A 24339-nucleotide genomic window follows, 5' to 3' on the forward strand; every position below is an offset into this window, starting at 1 on the left:
AGCACCTTTGCCTCACTTCATAAACGCTTTCCCTCTTGAACATATTAACAAACTAAAGACCATTTTTATTTTTTTAAAATTTGAGGTGGAGTCTTGCTCTGTTGCCCAGGCTGGAGTGCTGTGGCTCGATTTCCACTCACTACCTCCTCCGCCTCCTGGGTTCAAGTGATTCTCCTGCCTCAGCCTCCCGAGTAGCTGGGATTACAGGTGCCCACCACCATGCCCAGCTAATTTTTGTATTTTTAGTAGAGACGGGGTTTTGCCATGTTGGCCAGGCTGGTCTCGAACTCCTGAACTCAAGTGATCGGCCCACCTCGGCTTCCCAAAGTGCTGGGATTACAGGCGTGAGCCACCACACGCAGCCAAAAGACCATTTTTCTTAAGACTGTGACCCCTTGAACTCCATGCATCCAATTTTCCTTAGCTCCCAGACTGCCTAGAAAAGCCATTCACATTCCTTGTGTCACCACCGTGGGCCCTGCCCTCTTTACTCTGTGCCATCTGCCAGGCAGCCTGCTTTCCCAGGGGCACCCACAGCCCCCTGGTAGGTACACGGAGTCTCTCTTCCTGGACCCCGCATCCTCTGTCTCTTTCCTGTGTTTTGTGTAGTGGGAGTTGGCGGAGGGATTCCCTCCCTCAGCCTCATGACCCTCCCGGGTTTAGCATCCGTGGACCCACTGGGGGTCGAGTACCAGCAGTGAACAGACCTGGGGTCTCAGTTTGACCCCTTCGTAGCTATGTGACAGTGTTGAGGGAGGCAGCTCTTCGCTGGGTCCTGGCGTGCTCGGCTGTACCACACAGGCCCTCAAGGCACCGTGGAGGGCAGGACTGGACAGAGCAGTGGCAGGTGCCCGTGAGCGGAAGGGGAGCATTGAGGTGGAGGTAGCCAATTCTGTTTCTCCCTGTGCTAGTCCCTGTGAGTGAGTGTGTGTAACTTCCACACGCAAGGGCGGCTGCTGTCCAACATGAGGCAAGCAGGACTTCTCTCCCCCACTCTGCGCTGAGGGTGGGCTGGGGAGGAAACGATGCCTGAAGGCGTCCAGGCTCCGGGATGTCTCCCTCTGCACCGGCCTCATCATTTCGGTGCAGTTTGAGGTTTCTTCTTGTGAAGCCTGTTAACAACCAAGTGAGAGTCGGGCTATCAAATGCCGAGTAATAAGATGCCTGTACCTGCTGCTTCCTGGCCGGAGTGATGGTGCATTTCTGCTTTTGAAATTCCATGTGGATTAATTAAAACGGGAGTAAGTATTTCTCCTGAATTATTCACCAGCTTCCAGGAGATGGAACCATCACTGTGGCGTCTTGTTACAGGAGTGCTGCGGCCTCTCCTCTGGTGGAGCACCGGGAGTGGAAGGCACGCTCCCGGGGCTGGGGCGTGCACGTAGGGGGTGCACGCTGATCAGTTCTGTGGCTTTGAATCCTTGCATATCCGGAAGTCACAGAGAATTGGAAATGCCCTGCACGGGAGAGGCCAGCGGAATAACCCTCTAGAAAGTTCTCCTGCAGAGAAGTAGGAGCCTCCTCTTCCTTCTTTTTTTCCATTGACGAGGGCCTGCACTCCGCAGGGAGGCCTCAGGAGACTCGGTTTCCATCCTGCCTCTGCTCGGGGCAGTGGCCTCTCCATGCCTGATGGCAGGTCTGGGCTGAGCAAGGGGCCCCTGGGTGTCCCAGCGGTGCTTGTGGGCTGTTCTTGTATCTGACTGTGGAGTGTCAGAGTGTGTGTTCCATGCCCGCCTGGCCCTTGTGTGGGTATTTGTGGGTGCCTCTGTGTGCTGTGTATGAGGGTGCCACTGGGACGGGGCTGACCAAGCTCTTGGCCAATGATCCCATCCACCTTTGGTCCCTTGTGCTAGTGGGAAGGGCTGAGGGTGCTGGTCTGAGCCTTCTGGATGACCCCTCAGTCCTGACACTGGTTCTTCAGATGAGGTTGGCTGTCCCTTCCCCACGTGGTGGCTCTTTTTATTTTTATTTTTTTTGAGATAGGATCTCACTCTGTTGCCCAGGCTGGAGTACAGTGGCATGATCTTGCCTCATTGCAACCTTGACCTCCCCGGGCTCAGGTGATCCTCTCACCTCAGCCTCCCCAATAGCTGAGACCACAGGTGTGTGCCACCATGCCCAGCTAATTTTAACAACTTTTAGTACAGATGAGGTTTCACCATGTTGCCCAGGCTGGTCTTGAACTCCTGAGCTCAAGCAATCTGCCCACCTCAGCCTCCCAACGTGGGTGGTTCTTGATCAGTCCCCACAGATAATTTTTCTCTTGGGCCACCTTGACTGGAGACGCCTCATCTGCATGGGCCCTTTGCCGAGCCGTGCTCATCCCATTTCTCTTTCCAGGCCACAGGTCCACCCTGCTCCCGCCCCAGTGTCTTCTTACTCACTCTCCCTTCCCCTTGGGCCAATTTCCAGGCTGCCTCTGCGATTGGAGTTTAGCCAAGGTAAGCTCAGTTACACATACCTGAGCATGCACCCCAGCAGGCCTTTCCTGGGGCGCTAGAGCTCTTTCTTTTCTTTCTTTCTTTTTTTTTTTTTGAAATGGAGTCTTGCTCTGTCACCCAGGCTAGAGTGCAGTGGTGCGATCTCGGCTCATTGCAACCTCCGCCTCCTGGGTTCAAGCGATTCTCCTGCCTCAGCCTCCCGAGTAGCTGGGATTACAGGCACCTGCCACTGCACCTGGCTAATTTTTGTATTTTTAGTAGAGATGGGGTTTCACCATCTTGGCCAGGCTGATCTCGAACTCCTGACCTCGTGATCCACCCACCTTGGCCTCTCAAAGTGCTGGGATTACAGGCGTGAGCCACCGTGCCCAGCCTAGAGCTCTTTCTAAGATAGACTCTCTTTTAATAAATGACTTTCAGGAAGATGGATGCTTATGTGTATCCTGCAGCAAGAGGATGAGTCAGTAGGACATGCCAGGGGTGTGGAGGGAATCTTTGAAGCTAGCGGGGCCTGGCACAGGGTATTGGCATTGGATCTGGGCAGAGCCAAGGAGTCCAGGCTGCCTCTCTCCATGGGGACACCTGCACCCTCCTGGCCGAGGGAAGGCAGGCAGCCAGCAGGGTACTTCGGCTGGGATCTGAGTGTAATGAAATATCGAGCAGTCTATTTTATGGATGGATTCTTCTCATACGTTCAAGATATTAAAATAAAAATTATTCTTAAAAGCTTGAATTGGAATAGAAGTAATGTCCCACAGTAAGCAAGGTAGATACCCCTTTGGCTGGCACTAAATTTTCTCCGAAATAGGCTGTTTTTTATGTAGAAGAGGGAGAGAGAGTCATCGTAGGTAAGTCAGACAAACTGAGCTTCTTAGCTTCAGAAACCTGAAAACAGGCCGGGCATGGTTGCTCACACCTGTATTCCCAGCAGTTTGGGAGCCTGAGAAGGGAGGATCGCTTGAGGCCATGAGTTCAAGACCAGCCTGAGCAACATACTGAGACCCTGTCTCTCCCAAAAAAAAAAAAAAAAAAAAAAAAAAATAGCCAGGCATGGTGGCACATGCCTGTAGTCCCAGCTACTTGGGAGGCTGAGGTGGGAGGATCGTTTGAGCTCAGGAAGTTGAGGCTGCAGAGAGCTGTGATTGTGCCACTGCACTGCAGCCTGAGTGATAGAGCAAGACCTTGACTCAAAAAAAAAAAAAAAAAAAAGAAAAAAATCTGAAAACAAAAGCTATCTGCCTCTCCTGCCCCACTTCCTCCTGCCTCAGGGTTAGTGGATTGCTTTGACTTTGGAAGAATTTGGAAAGTTTATATATGAAAATGACAATAATAGCTGGGGTGTGGTGGTGTGCACCTGTGGCCCCAGCTACACAGGAGACTGAGGCAGGAGGATCACTTGAGCCCAGGACGTCATGGCTATAGTGAGCTGTGTTTGACCTGCTGTACTCCAGCCTGGTAAATAGAGCAAGACCCTGTCTGAAAACAAACAAAAAAGGCCAGGCGCAGTGGCTCACACCTGTAATCTCAGCACTTTGGGAGGCCAAGGCAGGTGGATCACCTGAGGTCAGGAGTTCCAGACCAGCCTGGCCAACATGGTGAAACCCCATCTGTACTAAAATATAAAAATTAGCCGGGCATGATGGTGGGTGCCTGTAGTCCCAGCTACTCAGGAGGCTGAGGCAGAATTGCTTGAACCCAGGAGGCGGAGGTTGCAGCGAGCTGAGATCGTGCCACTGCACTCCAGCCTGGGCAACAGAGCAAGACTCCGTCTCAAAAACAAAACAAAACACAAAAAAACCCCAACCAACCAACCAACCAAAAAAACCACAATAATACAACATCCAACCTTGAAGGTTTGATATAGAAATCTGTGCTCATGTTTTTCTGGCTGTACCTCTTATTTGTGACTATGTGTGTAAGAACTGATGTGAGACTTGGTAATTGTCCGTATAGCATGTGTGTATGTCTGTGTATCTGGGAGCTATTGCTGTGTAACTCAGCACCTCAACACGCAGAGGCCTATAACAGCAAACATGTATTGTCTCATTTATTACTATGGGTCAGGAATTTGGGCACAGCTTAGCTGGGTGCCTCTGCCTCCAGGTCTCAAGAAGCCCATGGTCAGGGAGTTGGCTGGGGTCTATTGTGATCAGATGGCTCCACTGGGGAATGATCTAATTCTAAGCTTGCTCCCTGGTTGCTGGCAGAACTTTCTTTGCTGGCTGTTGATCAAGGACTGCCCTCAGTTTCCTGCTGCAGAAGCCTCTTTGTAAAGCAACTATGGCAGGAAGAGTCACCCTCAGAGCCAGAGAGAGTGAGAGAGGGGTGAGTGGACAAAAGCCACCATTTATTTCTCTTTTCCTTTTTGTTTTGAGACAGGGTCTGATTCCATTGCCCAGGCTGGAGTGCAGTGGTGTGATCACAGCCCACTGCAACCTCCACCTCCCAGGCTCAAGTGATCCTCCTGACTCAGCCTCCTGAGTAGCTGGGACTATGGGCATTTGCCACTACACCTGGCTAATTCTTGTATTTTTTGTAGAGTTGGGGTTTTGCCATGTTGCCCAGGCTGGTCACTAACTCCTGGGCTCAAGTGATCCTCCCCCCTCAGCTTCCCAAAGTGCTGGGATTACAGGTGTGAGCCACCACACTGGCCCATGGTTTCTTTTTGTAACCTGGAAGTGACATCTTATCATTTCTGTGTTATATTTGTTGGAAGCAGGTCCAGCCCACACCCAAGGGAAGGAGATTCCGCAAGGGCATGGATACCAGGAGGTAAGGACCATTGGGGCCATGCGGGAGGCATGCCTCGTCTCTACTGGTTAGGGGAGTGTACACATGCTGGCAGGAGAGACATGGGATTTTGGTTTTGCAGGTGCTTTTTTTTTTTTTTTTTTTTTGTGATGGAGTCTCTGCTGTATGCAATGGCTTGATCTCAGCTCACTGCAACCTCTGCTTCCCGGGTTCAAGCAATTCTCCTGCCGCTGCCTCCCAAGTAGCTGGGATTACAGGCGCCTGCCACCATGCCCGGCTAATCTTTGTATTTTTAGTAGAGATGCGGTTTCACCATGTTGTCCAGGCTGGTCTGGAACTCCTGACCTCAGGTGATCCACCTGCCTTGGCCTCCCAAAGTGCTGGGGTTACAGGCGTGAGCCACTGTGCCTGGCCTGCAGATGCTACTAATATCTGCAGATTTATAGATCAGGAGCATTCTCTAGGCTATCAAGGAGAGCCTCGTTTAATGGTCCATTAATTTATTTGACTTGTATGTTTTGCAAACAACTTGCTCCTGCCTATGATAGAACATCCGGTTGAAATCCACAAATTACAGATACGTGTGACAGCAGGCAGCTGCACATACATGAAAACATCAGTTATAAAATGTCAGCATGAAAAGATGTTTTGCCAAAGATCGTAGGCTTCTAGATGGGGGCTCTGCCTGAAAGATGGGTGAGAGTTTATCCTTCAGGGCAGCTGGGTAGATCTGCATTAATGAATCCACAGGCTGGTGCTTGTCCTGAACACCAAGGTCCTCAGGCGGTGAGTTCCCTCTCATTCTGCTGCTGGTGAGAATGACTTGGCAAGCCTCATCTGACCCCACTGAGGAGGCTGGGCCAGCTCCTTAGTAACTGGGCCGAGTACTTGGGGAGGGCAAGCAGTGCCAGGCTACTCTCTTGCTTTCCAGAACAAAAACATATTTTATTTTTTATTTTTATTTATTTATTTTTTTTGAGTCAGAGTCTTGCTCTGTCACCCAGGCTGGAGTGCAGTGGCATGAACTCGGCTCACTGCAAGCTCCGCCTTCCGGGTTCACGCCATTCTCCTGCCTCAGCCTCCCTAGTAGCTGGGACTACAGGTGCCTGCCACCATGCCTGGCTAATTTTTTTGTATTTTTTTAGTAGAGACGGGGTTTCACCATGTTAGCCAGGATGGTCTCGAACTCCCGACCTCAGGTGATCCACCAGCCTTGGCCTCCCAAAGTGCTGGGATTACAAGCGTGAACCACTGTGTCCTGACAAAAGCATATTTTAAAGCAACTCAGAGTCCTGGGAATGTTCAGGGTAGGTCTTGGGCGTGTTGTCCCATTCCATTTAACTAAAGGGGATGTATTGGTCGGAGATCTCTAGAGGGACAGAACTAATAGGATAGATGTATATATGAAGGGGAGTTTATTAGGAGAATTGATTGACACAGTCACAAGGTGAAGTCCCACAATAGGCCTTCTGCAAACTGAGGAGCAGCGAAGACAGCCTGAGTCCCAAAACCTCAAAAGTAGGGAAGCCGACAGTGTAGCCTTTACTCTGTGTCCGAAGGCCTGAGAGCCCCTGGCAAATCACTGGTGTAGGTCCAAGAGTCCAAAAGCTGAAGAATTTTGAGTCTGATGTTTGAGGGCAGGAAGCATCCAGCACGGGAGAAAGAAGAAGGCCGGAAGATCCAGAGAGTGTCCTTATTCTACGTTCCTCTGCCTGCTTTATTCTAGCCACGCTGGCAGCTGATTAGATGGTGCCCACCCAGATTGCAGGTGGGTCTGCCTCTCCCAGTCCACTGATTCAAATGTTAATCTCCTTTGGCAACACCTTCATAGACACACACAGGAACAATACTTTGTATCCTTCAATCCAATCAAGTTGACACTCAATATTAACCATCACGGGACATCCCAAGAGTGACCACCTTACGTCAGCACCGTCGGGCAGACATGACTTCTGCTTCTGTACCCCATCCCTTCCCCCATCATCTTCTGCACTTTGTGGGAGGCCCCGCTCAGCCTGGGGGGAGCTTCCAGTTATTCTGAAAGTGTGGTGTGGTGGAAAGTGAATGACTTGGCTGGGTGTGGTGGCTCACGCCTGTAATCCCAGCACTTTGGGAGGCCAAGGCGGGCGGATCACCTGAGGTCAGGAGTTTGAGACCAGCCTGACCAACATGGTGAAACCCTATCTCTACTAAAAATACAAAAATTAGCTGGGCATAGTGGCGGGCACCTGTAATCCCAGCTACTTGGGAGGCTGAGGCAGGAGAATCGCTTGAACTCGGGAGGCAGAGGTTGCAGTGAGCCGAGATCTCACCATTGCACTCCAGCCTGGGTGACAGAGCAAGACTCCGTCTCAAAAAGAAAGTGAGTAACTTTGGGACTGGATAGACCCTTGAGGATCCTGGCCTCCTGACTCCCCAGCTGTGAGAACTTAGATTTCCCCTCTGTAAAATGGGGATAATGCCACCTACTTCGTCAGACGTGTGAGGATGAGATGACGCATATATACAAAGTCCCTGCCAGAACCACAGATATGTTAGGGTCACATGACTCTTCAATTCTCTCCTCATCCCTCCCCAAAACAAAGCCTCTCTTCTGATATTGAATGCTGACTTTTCATGTGGAGCTTGTTGCAGAAGGACATTCCTTTTTGTGTGAGAAGTGAGGAAGGTGGAAAGAGTGTATGCATTTGCAGGGGCTGGGAGGGCGGCCCAATGGAGACAGGGAGCACAGAGCATTGTGTCTCCCTGCAAATGATCACGCTGTCCTGGGCGGGGCCTCCTGTTGCATGACAGATGATGGCACTCATCCAGCCCCTCCCCAGGACAGCCCAGTCAATTCCTCTGCAGTGAGTTCTATGGCTGAGTCTTTGTGAGGAGTTGGGGGGATGGTAGAGGGTCCCTTGTGAGGGGTTTGGGGTATAATGGAGGGTCCCTTGTGAGGGGTTGGGGGGATGGTGGAGGGTCCCTTGTGAAGAGTTGCGGTGGGGGATGGTGGAGTAGCCATAGAGAATGCTCTAGACTGAATATTGTATCTCCCTGACAATCACTATGTTGAAACCATAGCTGTCAGTATGGTGGTATTAGGAGACGGGCCTTAGGAGGTGATTAGGTTAGATAAGGCATGAGAGTGGGGCCCTCTCCATGGGATTAGTGCTCTTGTAAGAAGAGACCCAGAGAGCTTGCACGTGAATTCTTTCTGCCATGTGAGGACACAGCAAGGAGGTGGCCATCTGCAAGCCAGGAAGAGAGGCTTCCCTGAGAACAAAATCTGCCAACACCTTGATCTTGGACTTCCCAGCCTCCAGCACCATGAGACACAAATGCCTGTGATGAGGCCTCCCAGTCTGTGGTTTGCAGTGGTAGCCGGAGCCCACTAGGACAGAGAGGCTTCCCAGCAGCCCCTCCTGAGCCTTGCTGCTGGCAGCTCCCATACGGCGTAGTTATGGGATGTCTCTTTCTGCTATAGGCTGGGACCCAGAAGCATAGGAGGGGAGTGAAGCCACTCTTCTTGGGAAAAGGTTGCTTATTGTTCAGCAGAGGAGGGAATGGCAGGGGGGACAGTAAGGCATGGCTGGGAACCCCTGATATTGAGTGGCCTCTCATAATTGAGAGAAAGGTATATGGGTAGAAAGCTGGGGCAAAGTTAAGTAGGTATCTTAGAGCAGTGATCAGATTATGTTCGTCCAGTGGCCGGCTGCAAATTCCATTACTACAGAGTCTGTGAGAGGCTCTTTGGGGTCCTCTCCAGCCTGATACCTGGAGCTTTGGCAAGGACGTCCACAGAGTGGTCTCTCTGATTTCAGCTGGTGCCTTCAGGTCCCCTTGTGCACCCCACATCAGGGCAGATGCTCCACAACCCAAGCCTCTGTCATCCAGGGACTTCGTGGACTCGGGCCAGGCAGACCCCAGCAGGCTGTGCCTCGGGGGAAGTTGCTCCCCACCCCGACGGGGCTGCATCAGCCCGAAAGCTTCCCTAAAAGATGTTCCTTTTGTTGTTAAACTTATTTTCGTCTTGTCTGCACAGAATCATGCTTATTTCTCTCCATCATTTGTCTATGAACAGGGACGAAGAAGAGGGACAAAAAGGGAAAACGATTTGCTGTCATTGTATCCACAAAGTGCACATTTTCTTTGTACGGTTGAAATGTCTGTGCGTCTGAGAGCTTGCAAGCTTGTCTGAAATGGTCTAATTGCCTGATCTCAATCCTGGCTGGGTGCCTTGCATCTGGCTTTTCATGGATTTGAATTGGGAGGGGCCGTTGGGGGAGACTCTCCTAATTCAGGGATATTTTTAGCAAATCAAAGTTTGCTTTTCTGGGTCGATTCTATCCTCTGTCATCGCCACCTCCCAAGCTGCCTCCGCGGCTCTTGTCACTTGCCATTGTCCCTGGGCTCTGGTGGGAGGCCAGTCCTGTGCTGCTGAATTGGAATCAGGACCAGAACAGTCCTGACTGTCCCCATAGGACCCAGGCCGGGGGTACCCCACCCAGCCCTGTGCCAGGGGCTTTGTGTAAGTCAGCAGTTCTCAAAGTGGGGCCCTCTGAGACCCAAGGAGTTTTTATTTTATTTTATTTTTTGAGACAGAGTCTCACTCTGTCTCCTAGGCTGGAGTGCAATAGCATGATCTCAGCTCACTGCAACCTCCACCTCCCGGGTTCAAGCAGTTCTCCTGCCTCAGCCTTCCAAGTAGCTGGGATTACAGGCGTCCACCAAACACCCAGCTACTTTTTTGTATTTTTAGTAGAGACGGCATTTTGCCATGTTGGCCAGGCTGTTCTTGAACTCCTGACCTCAGGTGATCCACCTGCCTTGTGCTCCCAAAGTGCTGGGATTCCAGGCATGAGCCTCCACGCCTGGCCTCGAGGAGGTTTTCATTCTTCTCAATCAAAACAACATATCACAATGGCCAGAATGTAGAAGCAGACAGAAGAGTCCACCTGCTGCTTTCCACTAAGCCAGACATTAAAGAGATCTGCACTACTTTATTTATTGAGACAGAATCTCATTCTCTTGCCCAGACTGGAGTGCAGTGGTGTGATCTCGGCTCACTGCAACCTCCTCCTCCTGGGTTTGAGCAATTCTCCCGCTTCAGCCTCCCGAGTAGCTGGGAATACGGGTGTGCGCCATGGCGCCTGGGTAATTTTTGTATTTTTAGGAGAGACGGGGTTTCGCCATGTTGGCCAGGCTGGTCTTGAACTCCTGATCTCAAGTGATCTGCCCACCTCGGCCTCCCAAAGTGTTGGGATTACAGGTGTGAGCCGCTGCGCCCGGACTTGCACTACTTTAAAACAGCACCTTCTGACTAACATTGTGTTGTTTTAAAAGATAGAGGTTTTTTTTTTCATAAAAAGATGTGATTTATGTTAACATGTAGTGGTTTATTGTTGCTATTTTAAAGGAGTTAAATAAAATTGTAAATTTCTGTTTTAATTTCTAATACAATAAATATTGATGAGTAACATGCATAGAAACAAAAGCACTTTGAGGCTTCAATAATTTTTAGGAGAGTAAAGGGATTCTATAGCCAATAAGTTAGAAAATCACTGATATAAGTTGTGTCATTTAATCCTTCAACTTCCTTTATGGGAGGCAGCATAAGCCCAATTTCAGATGAAATCTGAAAGAGATGGAGAAGGGAAACCTTTCAGAAGGAATTTGTCCTGGATTTTACATTAAGCAGCTGAGTTGGGATTTAAAAAGCATGTCTTGGCCGGGTGCAGTGGCTCACGCCTGTAATCCCAGCACTTTGGGAGGCTGAGGTGGGCGGATTACTTGAGGCCAGACCAGCCTGGCCAACATGGTGAAGCCCCCGTCTCTACTAAAAATACAAAAATTAGCCGGGCATGGTGGCTCATGCCTGTAATCCCAGCTACTTGGGAGGCTGAGGCAGGAGAATGGCTTGAGCCCCGGAGGTGGAGGTTGCAGGGAGCCAAGATTGTGCCACTGCACTCCAGCCTGGGGGACAGAGTGAGAATCTGTCTCAAATAATAATAATTTGTTCATGGTTTTACATTAAGCAGCTGAATTGGGATTTTTAAAAACATTTCTTTATTAAAAACAACAGTTAGGGCCGGGCACAGTGGCTCACGCCTGTAATCCCAGCACTTTGGGAGGCCGAGGTGGGCGGATCACGAGGTCAGGAGATGGAGGCCATCCTGGCTAACACTGTGAAATCCTGTCTCTACTAAAAATACAAAAAATTAGCCGGGCGTGGTGGCGGGCGCCTGTAGTCCCAGCTACTCAGGAGGCTGAGGCAGGAGAATGGCGTGAACCCAGGAGGCGGAGCTTGCGGTGAGCCGAGATCGCGCCACTGCACTCCAGCCTGGTGACAGAGCGAGACTGTCTCAAAAAACAAAAACAAAAAAAGTTCATACTATACAAAAAAATGGAAAATGAAAAAATTTAATCTACCCATATAAGCCTGCCATTTAATCTTTTAGAATATTTGCTTTGTCTTCATATTTAATTTCCATAACCTGAGTCGTATTGTCTGTGCAGTTTTATATTCTAAAGCAGGATTTGAACCCAGAGCTCAGACAGAGCCAGGCCAAGTGGGGAAGGGGGCTTGTGCCTTTTTATCTCTTCACATTCTGACAGTGTCCTGGAATAGGACCTGAGGTTGTGTGTGAGGGGCTGATTTGCCTCTCTCAAAAAAAATTCATGATGAAAGTTGGGCCTGGTGGTATGCACCTGTAGTCCCAGCTACTCAGGAGGCTGAGTGGGAGGATCGCCTGAGCACAGGAGTTTGAGGCCAGCCTGGCCAACATAGTAAAATCTCATCTCTAAAAAAAAAAAAAAAAAAAAAAAATTAAACTAACTCATAGTGAATCCCTAACCCCTGTACTTCAGAATGTGAGTGTATTTAAAGATGTGGCCTTTAAAGAGGTGATTAAGTTAAAATGAGGCTCAGGGGGCAATAATCCAGTCTCACTGGTGTCCTTATAAAAAGAGGAAATTCAGGCCAGGCATGGTGGCTCACGCCTGTAATCCCAGCACTTTGGGAGGCTGAGGTGGGTGGATCACCTGAGGTCAGGAGTTCCAGACCAGCGTGGCCAACATGGTGAAACCCTGTACTAAAAATACAAAAATTAGCTGGGCGTGGTGGCACGCGCCTGTAATCCCAGATACTCGAGAGGCTGAGACAGGAGAATCGCTTGAACCTGGGAGGCGGAGTTTCCAGTGAGCTGAGATCGCGCCACTACACTCCAGCCTGGGCAACAGTGAGATTCTGTTTCAAAAAAAAAAAAAAAAAGGAAAGAAAGAAAAGAAGAGGAAATTCAGACACACAAAGAGACAGCAGGGAAGGGGCACAGAGGAAAGACGTAGGAGGCCACCCAAAGTATGCCTGGGCCCTGTCTGGGGCTGTCCACCTTCGCCCTGAGCACACGGTGCAAGGAAGTGGCTCAGAGCCTTGTCACAGGGCCCTGGAGTGGGAGCCCTTTGCTTCTGGGGTCTGCTCTGGCTGAGAAGGCTTGACCCTGTTGAAATGGCTCTGCTGGCCTGGACCCCCCTGAGACAGGTTCCATTTCAGCTGGTGAGCTCAGGCCCTGGCCTTGGACATGGCCAGCACCAGTGAAACTGGATCTAAAATAAGCAGAAAGACAGCTCAGTGCCATCTTTAACTCACAGAGCAGGGAGTGAGCCCAGGCTTCAGGGCAGAGTGCCCCCTCTGCTTGCTGACTCTAAGCCTGGGCTCTGTCCTCTGGGCTCCGGCTGTTGTAGGACATCCTGAGAAAGGGGTCAGCCAGGCCGTGAACAGTCAATGGCATAGAGGCCTGAAGACTCCAGTCCTTCCTCCTGTGATGACACCTCCTAGGTGACCACCCTTGAGCTGATGCTTCTTTTTTTTTTTTTTTTCCCTTCGAGACAGAGTCTTGCTCTGTTGCCCAGACTGGACTGCAGTGGCGCCATCTCGGCTTACTGCAACCTCCACCTCCCGGGTTCAAGTGATTTTCCTGCGCCGAGGGGCTGGGACTACAGGCACGCGCCACTGCACCTGGATAATTTTTGTATTTTTACTAGAGACGGGGTTTCGCCATGTTGGCCAGGCTGGTCTTGAACTCCTGACCTCTTGATCTGCCTGCCTTAGCCTCCCAAAGTGCTGGGATTACAGGCATGAGCCACAGCGTCCGGCCTGATGCTTATTTCTTTCCTCTCGTGGTCTACACTTCCTCCTCTCCGCTCACTTCAGTCTGCTCCACTCTTCACTGAGCTGGCCTTTGACAAGGTCTCTGATGAGCGACGTCACCTCTCAGCTCCAGGCCCCCCAGACAGCACATTTTCCAGGTGTCGTTTCTGAGCACTCAATGCTGGCCTGTGCCTGGCTCAGCTCTTGGCTGTCTATCTTAGCATGGTCCAACAGAGGTGCTTTTTTTTTTTGTTTTTGAGACAGGGTCTTGCTCTGTCATCCAGGCTGGAGTGCGGTGGCACAATTACTGCTCACTGATGCCTCAACCTCCTGAGCAGCTGGGACTGCAAGCATGCACCACTGCGTTGGGCTAATTTTTTATTTTTTGTAGAGATAGGGGTCTCAGTATGTTGCCCAGGCTGGTCTCAAACTCTTGGGCTGAAGTGATCTGCCTGCCTCCGCCTCCCAACGTGTTGGGATTATAGGCGTGAGCCACCATGCCCGGCCCCAACAGATTTTTCTGCCATGTTGGAGATGTTCTCTTTCTGTGCTGTGCAACGCAGTAGCCATGAGCCACGTGCAAGGTGGTCAGTGTGACTGAGAAACCGGTTTCCTTTTTTTTTTTCTTTCTTTTTTTTTTTTTTGAGATGGAGTGTCTCCCTCTGTCACCCAGGCTGGAGTGTAGTGGTATGATCTCGGCTCACTGCTACCTCTGCCTCCTGGGTTCAAGCAATTCTCCCCTGCCCCAGCCTCCTGAGTAGCTGGGATTACAGGTGCATGCAACCATGTCCAGCTAATTTTTGTATTTTTAGTAGAGACAGTTTCACCATGTTGGCCAGGCTGGTCTCTAACTCCTGACCTCAGGTGATCCACCCGCCTCGGCCTCTCAAAGTGCTGGGATTACAGGCGTGAGCCACTGCATCCGGCCTGAGGTTTCCTTTTAGTTTCAGTTTAATGAATTTAAGTGTAAATAGCCACAGTGGCTGCTGGCTGCGGTGTTGGACAGCGCCTCCTAGGAGGCTGTTAATACCTGTGCCGTGCCTTTGTAGAGCGTCTGCCGCTGTCTTCTGCATTTCTGTTTCCTGCGCTGACACCTCCCCTGAGCCCCCATGAGATCCATCTCTTCTTGACTCCTCTGCTGGGTGCCTCATAGGCACATGGATTGAGCACGTGGAAATTCTCTGATCCCACCTTCCGCATCGCAGAGAACGGCACCCGCCACTGCTCAGCCTCCAGATTCAGGAGTTGCATTTGTTTCCTTCTTTCTCCTGCCCTGAGCCGGTCACCTGGGCTCGTCCCTCTAGACATATCCCAACCTACACTTCCCTCCACCCCCACTGCCTCAGCCCACTCCGGATCCGGCTGGCCCTCCCAGCTCTCTGCCTCCCGACTCCTGTCCCGTGTCCCCCAGCCCAGCAGCCAGAGTGACCCGGCTACAGCACAAATCCCAGCACCTCGCTCCCTGCACCCCCAACTGCAACCAGAATCCATCCCAGCTGCTCTGTGGTCTGGCCTGCCCAGCTCTCCCACCCCATCTCCTCCTTCCCCTTCTAGTTGCCCAGTGCTGACCACCCCCACCCAGGGCTCCTGCATTTGCTGCTTGGAACTACCTCCCTGGCACCTTTGTGTCTCCTTCTCACTCCAGTCTGAATTCAGTGTTACCTCCTCAAAGAGGTCTTGTCCCAACACTCACTAGCACAGCACGTCGTCTTCCTTGTAGAGAGCACGCAGCCCCTCCGAAGAAGTGACTTCCACAGGGAGCATCAGCCCCTCCAGACCAGAGCTCTGTTCTCATCACTGTGTTCCTGGTAAAACAGTCTTGTTGGCCTCCCTGAGCCAAGCTCTCTGTCCCTTCCTCCCTCTCTCCTTTTCTCCCTCCCTCTCTCCCCACCTGTCTCTTCCTCTCTCTCCTTTTCTCCCTCCTTCTCTCCCTGACTCCCTCTGTTCCCTCAGTCAGTCTCTTTCTCTCCTCTCCCTGCCCTCTTATTCCCACTCTGTGTCTCTCTATTTCTGTCTCTTTTCTCCTCCTCTCTCCGTTTCTCCCCCGACTCTCTCTGCCTCTCCCACTCTCTGCTTCTCTCTCTCTCTCTGCCTCTTTTTCTCTCTCTGCCTCTCTGTCCCTCCCTCTCTGTCCCTCTCCCTGTCTCTCTCTCCCTCTCTCTGTCTCTATCTCTCTCTGCCTCTCTGTCTTTCCTCTCTCTGTCTGTCTCTCTCTGCCTCTCTGTCTCTCCCTCTCTTTCTCCCTCTCTGTCTCTCTTTTCCTCTCTCTCTGCCTCTCTCCCTCCCCCCACCTCTCTCTGCCTCTCTGTCTCTCCCTCTCTCTTTGCCTCTCCCTCCCTCTTTGCCTCTCCCTCCCTCTCTCTCTCTCCGCATCTCTGTCTCTCCCTCTCTCTGTCTCTCTCTCCCTCTCTCTCTCTGCCTCTCTGTCTCTCCTTCTCTTTCTCCCTGTCTCTCTCTCCCTCTCTCTCTCTGCCTCTCTGTCTCTCCCTCTCTTTCTCCCTGTCTCTCTCTCCCTCTTTCTCTGCCTCTCTGTCTCTCCCTCCCCCCACCCCGCCTCTCTGTCTCTCCCTCTCTCTTTGCCTCTCCCTCCCTTTCTCTGTCTCTCTCTCTGCCTCTCAGTCTCTCCCCATCTCTCTCTCCTTTTGTTCCCCCCACCCACCCATGTCTGTGGAGGGCTGTGTCTCCCTTTGCCCCAGGACACTCCCTTTTTTTCTCTCCCGGTTCCGGTCTTTTGGGTGAAGGGTAGAAGGAAGACAAAAGCTGGAATTCCTGAGCAAGGGAAGTCATCACTACCCCCACGCTGGAGTTGTGACTGCCCATGCTGTGGCCCCTGGGTGGCCTCTGATGCAGCCACGCAAGGGGGTTCCACTCTGCTCCTTACTGGACCTGACCCCACCCCCTCCAGCAGCGTCCTCCGGAAGGGACTAGTTTCCCCTTGTACCCAGTGGGTCCAGGGCACCTGGATCAGTCCTTCAGTACCTTCATGTTTCAAACAAACACCTCTTGTAGCTCAGGCAGCAAATTGCGCTGTTCGTGGGGAGAGGGGCCGAGTGCCCTGACCAGTCGGAGCTGGACCGGCCAGTGCTCCTCTGGTAGAGGGTGGGGGGATCACTTGGGATGGGCTTTGGCTGGGGGAACCTGGAGGCTTGCAGGCTGGGCTCCCAGAGACCTTAGGATGGTCTCATGTATACCCAGGTCTATTCTGAGCCAAGCACCAAGCACCTTGGCTGGAGTCAGCTCACTTCCTCGCCTTATTACAGATCCCAGCAGCCGCAAACCCAAACTTCCCCGGAGCACCAGCACACTCCCCATTAATGATAAGGCAGGAGAGCTCCTGCTCTTTCCAGCCGGGACTTTAATTTCTCTAATTATGGCTGAGGCTTGGAGCAGTCCCTCCCACTTAATCTACTTAATGCAGACACACACTCCCCCCAGCTCTCCACCCCTACCCGGCTTCTGCCTTTAACCCTTTTGCTGCTGGGTGGCAGTTTTCTGAGTGGGCACCTTTTAAGAGCTGAATTGCGTTCCCCTCACCAAATTCGTATGTTAGAACCCCAAACCCTGTAGCTCAGAAGGTGACCATTGGAGACAGGGTCTTTAAAGAGGTAATTAGGGCCAGGCACTGTGGCTCACACCTGTAATCTCAGCACTTTGGGAGGCTGAGGTGGGGGTATCAGGAGTTCAAGACAAGCCTGGCCAACATGGTGAAACTCTGTCTCTACTAAAAATACAGAAATTAGCCAGGCATGGTGGCATGTGCCTGTAATCCCAGCTACTCGGGAGGCAGGAGAATCGCTTGAACCCAGGAGGTGGAGGTTGCAGTGAGCTGAGATCACACACCACTGCACTGCAGCCTGGGCAACAGAGGGCTACTCCATCTCAAAAAAAAAAAAGAAAAAAGAGGTAATTAGGCTAGGTGCGGTGGCTCATGCCTGTAATCCCACCACTTTGGGAGGCCAAGGCAGGTGGATCACCTGAGGTCAGGAGTTTGAGACCAGCCTGGCCAACAGTTGAAACTCTGTCTCTAGTAAAAATACAAAATTAGCCGGGCATGGTGGTGGCACCTGTAATCCCAGCTACTTGGGAGGCTGAGGCAAGAGAATTGCTTGAACCTGGGAGGCGGAGGTTGCAGTGAGCTGAGATTGCGCCACTGCACTCCAGCCTGGGCAACAAGAGTGAAACTCCGTCTCAAAATAAAATAAAATAATTAAGTGAAAATGGGCCCTATCCAACATGATGGGTGTCTTTATAAGAAGAGGGACACAGACACAGGGAAGACCAGGTGAAGGTCATGCAAGCCAACGTAGGAGGTGTGAACAAAAACCCAACGCTGCTAACACCTTGAACTTGGACTTTTAGGTTTCAGAATTGTGGAAAAATTGCTGGGCTGGGTGGTTCTTGCCTGTAATCCCAGCACTTTTGGAGGCCAAGGCAGAAGGATCATTTGAGGCCAGGAGTTTGAGACCAACCTGGGCAACATAGTGAGACCCCATCTTTTTTTTTTTTTTTTTTTTTGAGTCAGAGTCTCACCGTCGCTCAGGCAGAGTGCAGTGGCACGATCTTGGCTCACTGCAACCTCCACCTCCTGGGTTCAAACGATTCTCCTGCCTCAGACTCCCAAGTAGCTGAGACTACAGGTGTGTGCCACCACACCCGGCTAATTTTTGTATTTTTAGTAGAGACAGGGTTTCAGCCTGTTGGTCAGGCTGTTCTCGAACTCCTGACCTCAGATGATCCACGAGCCTGGGCCTCCCAAAGTGTGGGATTACAGGCATGAGCCACCACACCCAACTGAGACCCCATCTTTTAAAAAAAAATAAATTAGTTGGGCATGGTGGCATGCACCTGTGGTCCCAGCTACTCCGGATGCTGAGGAGGGAGGATAGCTTGAGATCAGGAGGTTGAGGCTGCAGTGAGCCATGATTGCACCACTGCACTCCAGCCTGAGCAACAGAGCGAGACTCTGTTTCTAAAAGAAGAAAAGAAAAATTGTGAAATAATAGATTTCTGCTGGTTGAGGCACATGGTCTGTGGCTCTTTAGCATCCTTGGCTGCGAGGGAGCCATGCGGCTGCTGTCTGGGAGGCAGGAAGCACTTCTGCCTCTGAGGAAGCCCCTCCAGGAACCCAGCTCCAGGACCAGCAGTCGGGGTGGTCAAGTGAAGGTGGGCCCCTTTGCTGGCCTGACCCTGGAGGTGGGGACATCTGGTGGCCTCCTGGGGAAGGGGACTCAGTTGCATCACAGCCAGTCGACCCATGCAGGTGCCAGGTGTGCACATGGGAACGTGTCTGTGTGCTTGTGTGTATTCAAACAGGAGAGACTGGTCAGGCTTAGCGATTAAGCTTACACCCCTTCCCCAGCCCACAGAGCACACAGTGCACCATTTCTACAAGGATCTCAGAAAATCAATAGGTGTCCCATCAGGGCAGGAGCAGCTGAGTTCAGCTTGTGTTTCCTGGAGTGTGCCTGTCCCCAGATCATCTATTCTGTGATGCCAGAGGCAGGAGTGGAGCTTGTGCAGAGCTTCTGATGACTCCTGGCCCCTCTGGAACTCTGAGTCATACTCTTGCCATAACCTCCATGGTCACAGTCGTGCCTGCTGGGCACTCTTATTGTAGAGACCTTCTGAAGGTCACTGCAAAATCGTGATGCCCTAAATGCATTGTGGACCAAGACAAGAGGCAGGTGGGGCTCCTCTTTGACAGGCCCCAGGCCCGGGAGATTTGCTGTTAGGAGGAATCACTGATGACTGAATGTATTCTGGGGAAGAGAGAAGGGGGACGGATATGGAGACAAGTCACCAGGAAGACCCCCTGCGGGACAGACTGGAATCACAGCCCTGGAAAAGGGCCATGACATGAGCAGGGATGGCCTGGAGTGGGGGATGTGGTCAGGCTGCTGTGGGGTGCTCATGTCTTAACAGTGAAGAATGGCTGGTGGTCCCCAAACAGCAGAGAGTACAGCCCTGCCGGACCTGTGACCTGGGATGCTGGGCAGTTCTGTGAGGGCTCGACTCCCTGCAATGCCTCTCCTAGGTCCTGTTCTGCATTCTCTCATCACGAACCTCACCCAGGCCAGTCTTTCATGACTGCTCTGCTAAGCGCACAGGGGTTCTAAATTTTTTGACTATTCGTAACCAAGGCAACCCATAAATATAGCACAAACCGATTCTTGATTCCTGAGACAGTTTTGGTAGATTGCTACTCAGTTTCCATCTTTCCTTTTGGTCCTGGTTGTGGCGGTCCCTGGGACGGCCCACACACTTGGTGATTTGCCAGAAGGGCTCATGGGACCCAGTGGAGTCTGCAGCATTCTGTTACAGCCATCAGGGGCTTCCTCCTTCCCTCGAGGGCGCTCACAGAGCATGCTCCTTCCCCAGCCAAGAGAAACACATGTGCAATATGTCTGCCCAGGGATACCCCTTAGAGACTCAGAACCCAAGGTTTTTACTGAGGGCTGGTCACATAGGCAATCCCTACTGAGCAACTTTAAAAAAAAAACTGTCCCATAAGAAAAGCAGGTGTTGGGCCAGGTTCAATGGCTCATGCCTGTAATCCTAGCACTTTGGGAGGTTGAGGCAGGAGGCTTGCTTAAGCTCAGGAGTTCTAGACCAGCCTGGGTAACATAACAAGACCCAATCTGTACAAAAATAAAATAAAAAAATTAGCCCAGCATGGGGGCATGCACCTGTGGTCCCAGCTACTCAGGAGGTGGAGGATCACTTGAGCCTGGGAGGTGGAGGTTGCAGTGAGCCAAGATTACACCACTGCACTCCAGCCTGGGCAACAGAGCAAGACCCTGTCTCAAAAATAAATAAATAAATGAAGAAAAGAAAAAAAGCAGTTATTTATCCTAACCCATATTGTTTGCATACACAGGCTAGGCACAGTGAGTCACCCTTATCAGCCAGGGAATGGAGGAGTGGTTCAAGTGCCAAGTTCCCAGAAGCCAGCTCAGAGCTGACCTCACGGGTGGACTGTTTTAAAGATAGCAGCACTGGGCCTCAAGTCCATGAGGTCTTTTCTCAGTCAGGACCTGGCCCGGCTCTCCCAAATAAATGATCAGCTATGGGGTTGCTTTCCTCTTAGCTCACTTTTCTTCCAGCTGCGACCCTTGGCTTCCTCCCTCCCTCCCGTGGGGACCTCCCATCGTACTTAAGGCACAGCTGTTGAATGGGGCTCTCCGTGCCTGTTTTGAAGAGCCTCTCCCTCTGCTAATTAGTCTTTGCATCTTTACAACTGACTTATTTTATTTTATTTTTATTTTTTTGAGACGGGGTTTCGCTCTTTGTTGCCCAGGCTGGAGTGCAGTGGCACAATCTCGGCTCACTGCAACCTCTGCCTCCTGGGTTTAAGTGATTCTCCTGTCTCAGCCTCCCAAGTAGCTGGGATTATAGGCACCCACCACAATGCCTGGCTAATTTTTGTATTTTTAGTAGAGACAGGGTTTCACCATGTTGGCCAGGCTGGTCTTGAACTCCGACCTCAGATGATCCACCTACCTCCGCCTCCCAAAGTCCTGGGATTACAGGCATGAGCCACTGAGCCTGGCCACAACTGACTCTTAATTTATTGCTGTGTTCATACCATTTCTACCACTCTGGATAAATTTTCCTAACACCTCCATAATGGGTCTTAACTTGAGGCTTGGATTGTTTCTTGAGGGGGGTTCTAGCCAGGGAGAGAATGAACTCTTTCTAACTGAACAGCTCTTCCAGATGCTTTCCACAAACATTCAACCCACAGAGCAGGAAGTGCCTGTGTTAGTGTCTGTTGCCGCACATTACAAACAGTACTAAGGATACAGGAAGGTACAAGAAACTGGTGCCGTAGGTTGACTCCATGGAGGGGAACTGGATGGCTGTGAGGGGCAGGTGTGGAAAAGAGACAATTCACCATATGCTCTGTGAGAGCCCTTTAAATTTTGTACTGTGTACAAGTATTACTTTTTCAAACAAAATTATTTTATTTTTCTATTATTTTTTAAGACAGGGTCTCACTCTGTCGCTCAGGCTGGAGTGCAATGGTGTGATCGAAGCTCACTGCAGCCTCAACCTCCCAGGCTCAAGTGATCCTCCCACCTCAGCCTCCTCAGTAGCCGTGACTACAGTCACATGCTACTATGCCTGGCTAAGTTTTAGAGTTTTTGTAGAGATGGGAGTCTCACTACGTTGCCCAGGCTGGTCTTGAGCTCCTGGGCTCAAGCAATCTTCCCACCTCTGCCTCCTGAAGTGCTGGGATTACAAATGAGCTATTTAACCCAGCCAAAATTTTTAACTAAAAGAAGAAGAGGAGGAGGAAAAGGAAGGAGATGAGGACGAGGGAGAGAAATAAGAATAATCATAAGAAGGAGAAGGAGAAAAATGAAGAGGAGGAGAGGGGGAAAAGGGGAGGAGGGGGAAGAGAAGGAGTAGGTGGTGGTGGAGAATCAGGGCATCATTATTCACAGTAGTCAAAAGGTGGAAACAACCCAAATGTCCATCATCTGATGAATGGATAAACAAAATGTGGTGTAGCCATACCATGAAATATTTAGTCATAAAAAGGAATGAAGTTCTAATATCTGTTACGATGTAGATGAACCTTTAAAACATTACACAAAAGGCCGGGCATGGGTGGCTCATGTCTGTAATCCCATCATATTGGAAGGCCAAGGAAGGACTGCTTGAGCTCAAGAGTTTGAGACCAGCCTGGGCAACATAGGAAAACCTCGTCTTTCCAAAAAAAAAAAAAAAAAAAATTAGCTAGGCTGGATGGTGGATGCCTGTGGTCCCAACTACTTGGGAGGCTGGGGTAGGAGGATCATTTGCACCCAGGAGGTGGAGGCTGCAGTGAGCCGTGATCATGCCATTGTACTCCAGCATGGGTGACAGAGCAAGACCCTGTCTCAAAGAAAAAAAGAAGAAAACTGCATAAAAGAGCGCATATTTTATAATCTCATGTATGTGAGATATCCCAAATTGGTAAATCATAGAGACAGAAAGCAGGTTAGTGGTCCCCAGGGGCTGGGGGGAGGGGAGAATGAGGGGTGGCTGCTTAGTGGGAATGGAGTCTTCCTCTGGGGTGATGAAATGTTTTGGAGATAGAAGTGGTGGTTGCACAAAAAAAGTGAATGTACTAAATGCTACTGAATTGTATATTTTATTTTATTTATTTTTTTCAAGACGGACTTTCGCTCTTTCTCCCAGGCTGGAGTGAAGTAGGCGCGATCTCGATTCGCTGTAACCTCCACCCCGGGGTTCAAGTGATTCTCCCGCCTCAGCCTCCTGAATAGCTGGGATACAGGTGCATGTCACCACGCCTGGCTAATTTTTGTATTTTTAGTAGAGACAGGGTTTCACCATGTTGGCCAGGCTGGTCTCGAACTCCTGACCTGAGGTGATCCACCCGCCTCGGCCTCCCAAAGTGCTGGGATTACAGGTGTGAGCCACTGCCCCTGGCAGAATTGTATATTTTTAAATGGTTAATTTTATGTTATGTGAATTTCTCCTTGGTTTTTTTTTTTTCAAACAAGAAATAGAGTATGCTCTGGTAAGGTTCAGCTCAGGGGGAAGTTCCCTGTCCATAATTACCGTGAGCTCTAGAGGGACTGGAGTTCTAGGTGCCCTGGCCAAGCGCACACTGGTGCTCCATGTCTCCACTCATTGACCTGGTTGGTCCCTGGCTTTCCCAGGTTCCAGACATCAAAGGGGGTACGTCAACAGTGCGCACCATCATGCCAATTAAATGCCGTGATGCACCATATATACGCCTAACCAGCAATCAACCAAAATAGCACTTAGGGGCAAACTCCCAGCCGTGTCTTACAAATAACTGCAGTTGCAGAATGTACAAGGAAATGACAGAGTCTGCCATTAACCTCAGGCCTGCAGCATCTCCAGACTGCGCTGCTCACAGATGGATTGCACTGAGGGAAGCATCAGTGTCACCCGGGGAGCCAACTGCAAGCCCATCTACTTCGGGTCCCTCCAGGCAGTGTCTGCTTTCTCTAAGAAACAGGAATGAAGAATATTCTTATCTCTACCCATTAGGCCTGAGGACGACTCTGGACTTGGTTGATAAAACAACCAAATTAGAAGGAGAAGCAGGGCCTCAGCACCCGGAGGACAGATCTTGGTGGCTGTCAAGCCTTTGGTTTTAGCTGAGGAGGAAGAGAGAAGGCGCCAGAGCCTTGGGGCTCCCCTGTGAGATATTAATCCTGAAAGCTATATGTGCAGGCCCCGCTGAGTGCCCCACAGTCCTCACCATGGCCCGAGGGGGGAGATCATCTTTTTTTTGAGATGGAGTTTTGCTCTGTCACCCAAACTGGAGTGCAATGGCGCGATCTCGGCTCACTGCAACCTCCGCCTCCCAGGTTCAAGAAATTCTCCTGCCTCAGCCAGGCTTACAGGCATCCGCCACCACGCCCAGCTAATTTTTGTATTTTCAGTAGAGATTGAGTTTCTCCATGTTGGTCAGCCTGGTCTTGAACTCCTGACCTCAGGTGATCTGCCCACCTCGGCCTCTTAAAGTGCTGGGATTATAGGTGTGAGCCACCGCGCCCGGCTGGAGGATGTGATCTTATGACATCATTCATTTACTTATTTAGAGACAGAGTCTTGCTCCATCACCCAGGCTGGAGTTCAATGGCACAATCATGGCTCACTGCAGTCTCGAAGTCCTGCAGTGAGTCTCAAGTGATCCTCCCACCTCAGCCTCCCTAGGAACTGGGACCACAGGTGCACGCCACCACACCTGGCTAATTTTTGTATTTTTTATTTTGCCATGTTGCCCAGGGTGGTCTCGAATGCCTGGATTCCAGCGATCTTCCCACCTTGGCCTTCCAAAGTGCTGAGATTCCAAGTGTGAGCAGCTGAGCCCAGCCTTATGCTGTACGTCATTTATATGGTTGAGGAGGCCAAGCCCAGCCAGGCAGGAGAGGTGCTCCAGCCCAGGCAACCTGTAAGCGGCAGTGCTGAGATGTGCACCCAGGGCTGTCTGATCCAAAGTCTGTGCTTTTACATAAGATAATACGCTGGGGA

At 51.0% G+C, this 24339-nt stretch overlaps 1 long non-coding RNA gene across 1 annotated transcript; it reads left to right on the forward strand.

The window, feature by feature from the left end:
- Positions 1-4679: 4679 nt before the first annotated feature.
- Positions 4680-9343, forward strand: LOC134808906 (uncharacterized). Its single transcript, XR_010153098.1, has 3 exons — positions 4680-4766; positions 5161-5213; positions 9256-9343. It is a non-coding gene; the product is annotated as an uncharacterized LOC134808906 (long non-coding RNA).
- Positions 9344-24339: the final 14996 nt, after the last annotated feature.

Source organism: Pan troglodytes, chromosome 19 (genome assembly GCF_028858775.2).
Source record: "Pan troglodytes isolate AG18354 chromosome 19, NHGRI_mPanTro3-v2.0_pri, whole genome shotgun sequence".
In the NCBI taxonomy this organism is placed as follows: domain Eukaryota; kingdom Metazoa; phylum Chordata; class Mammalia; order Primates; family Hominidae; genus Pan; species Pan troglodytes.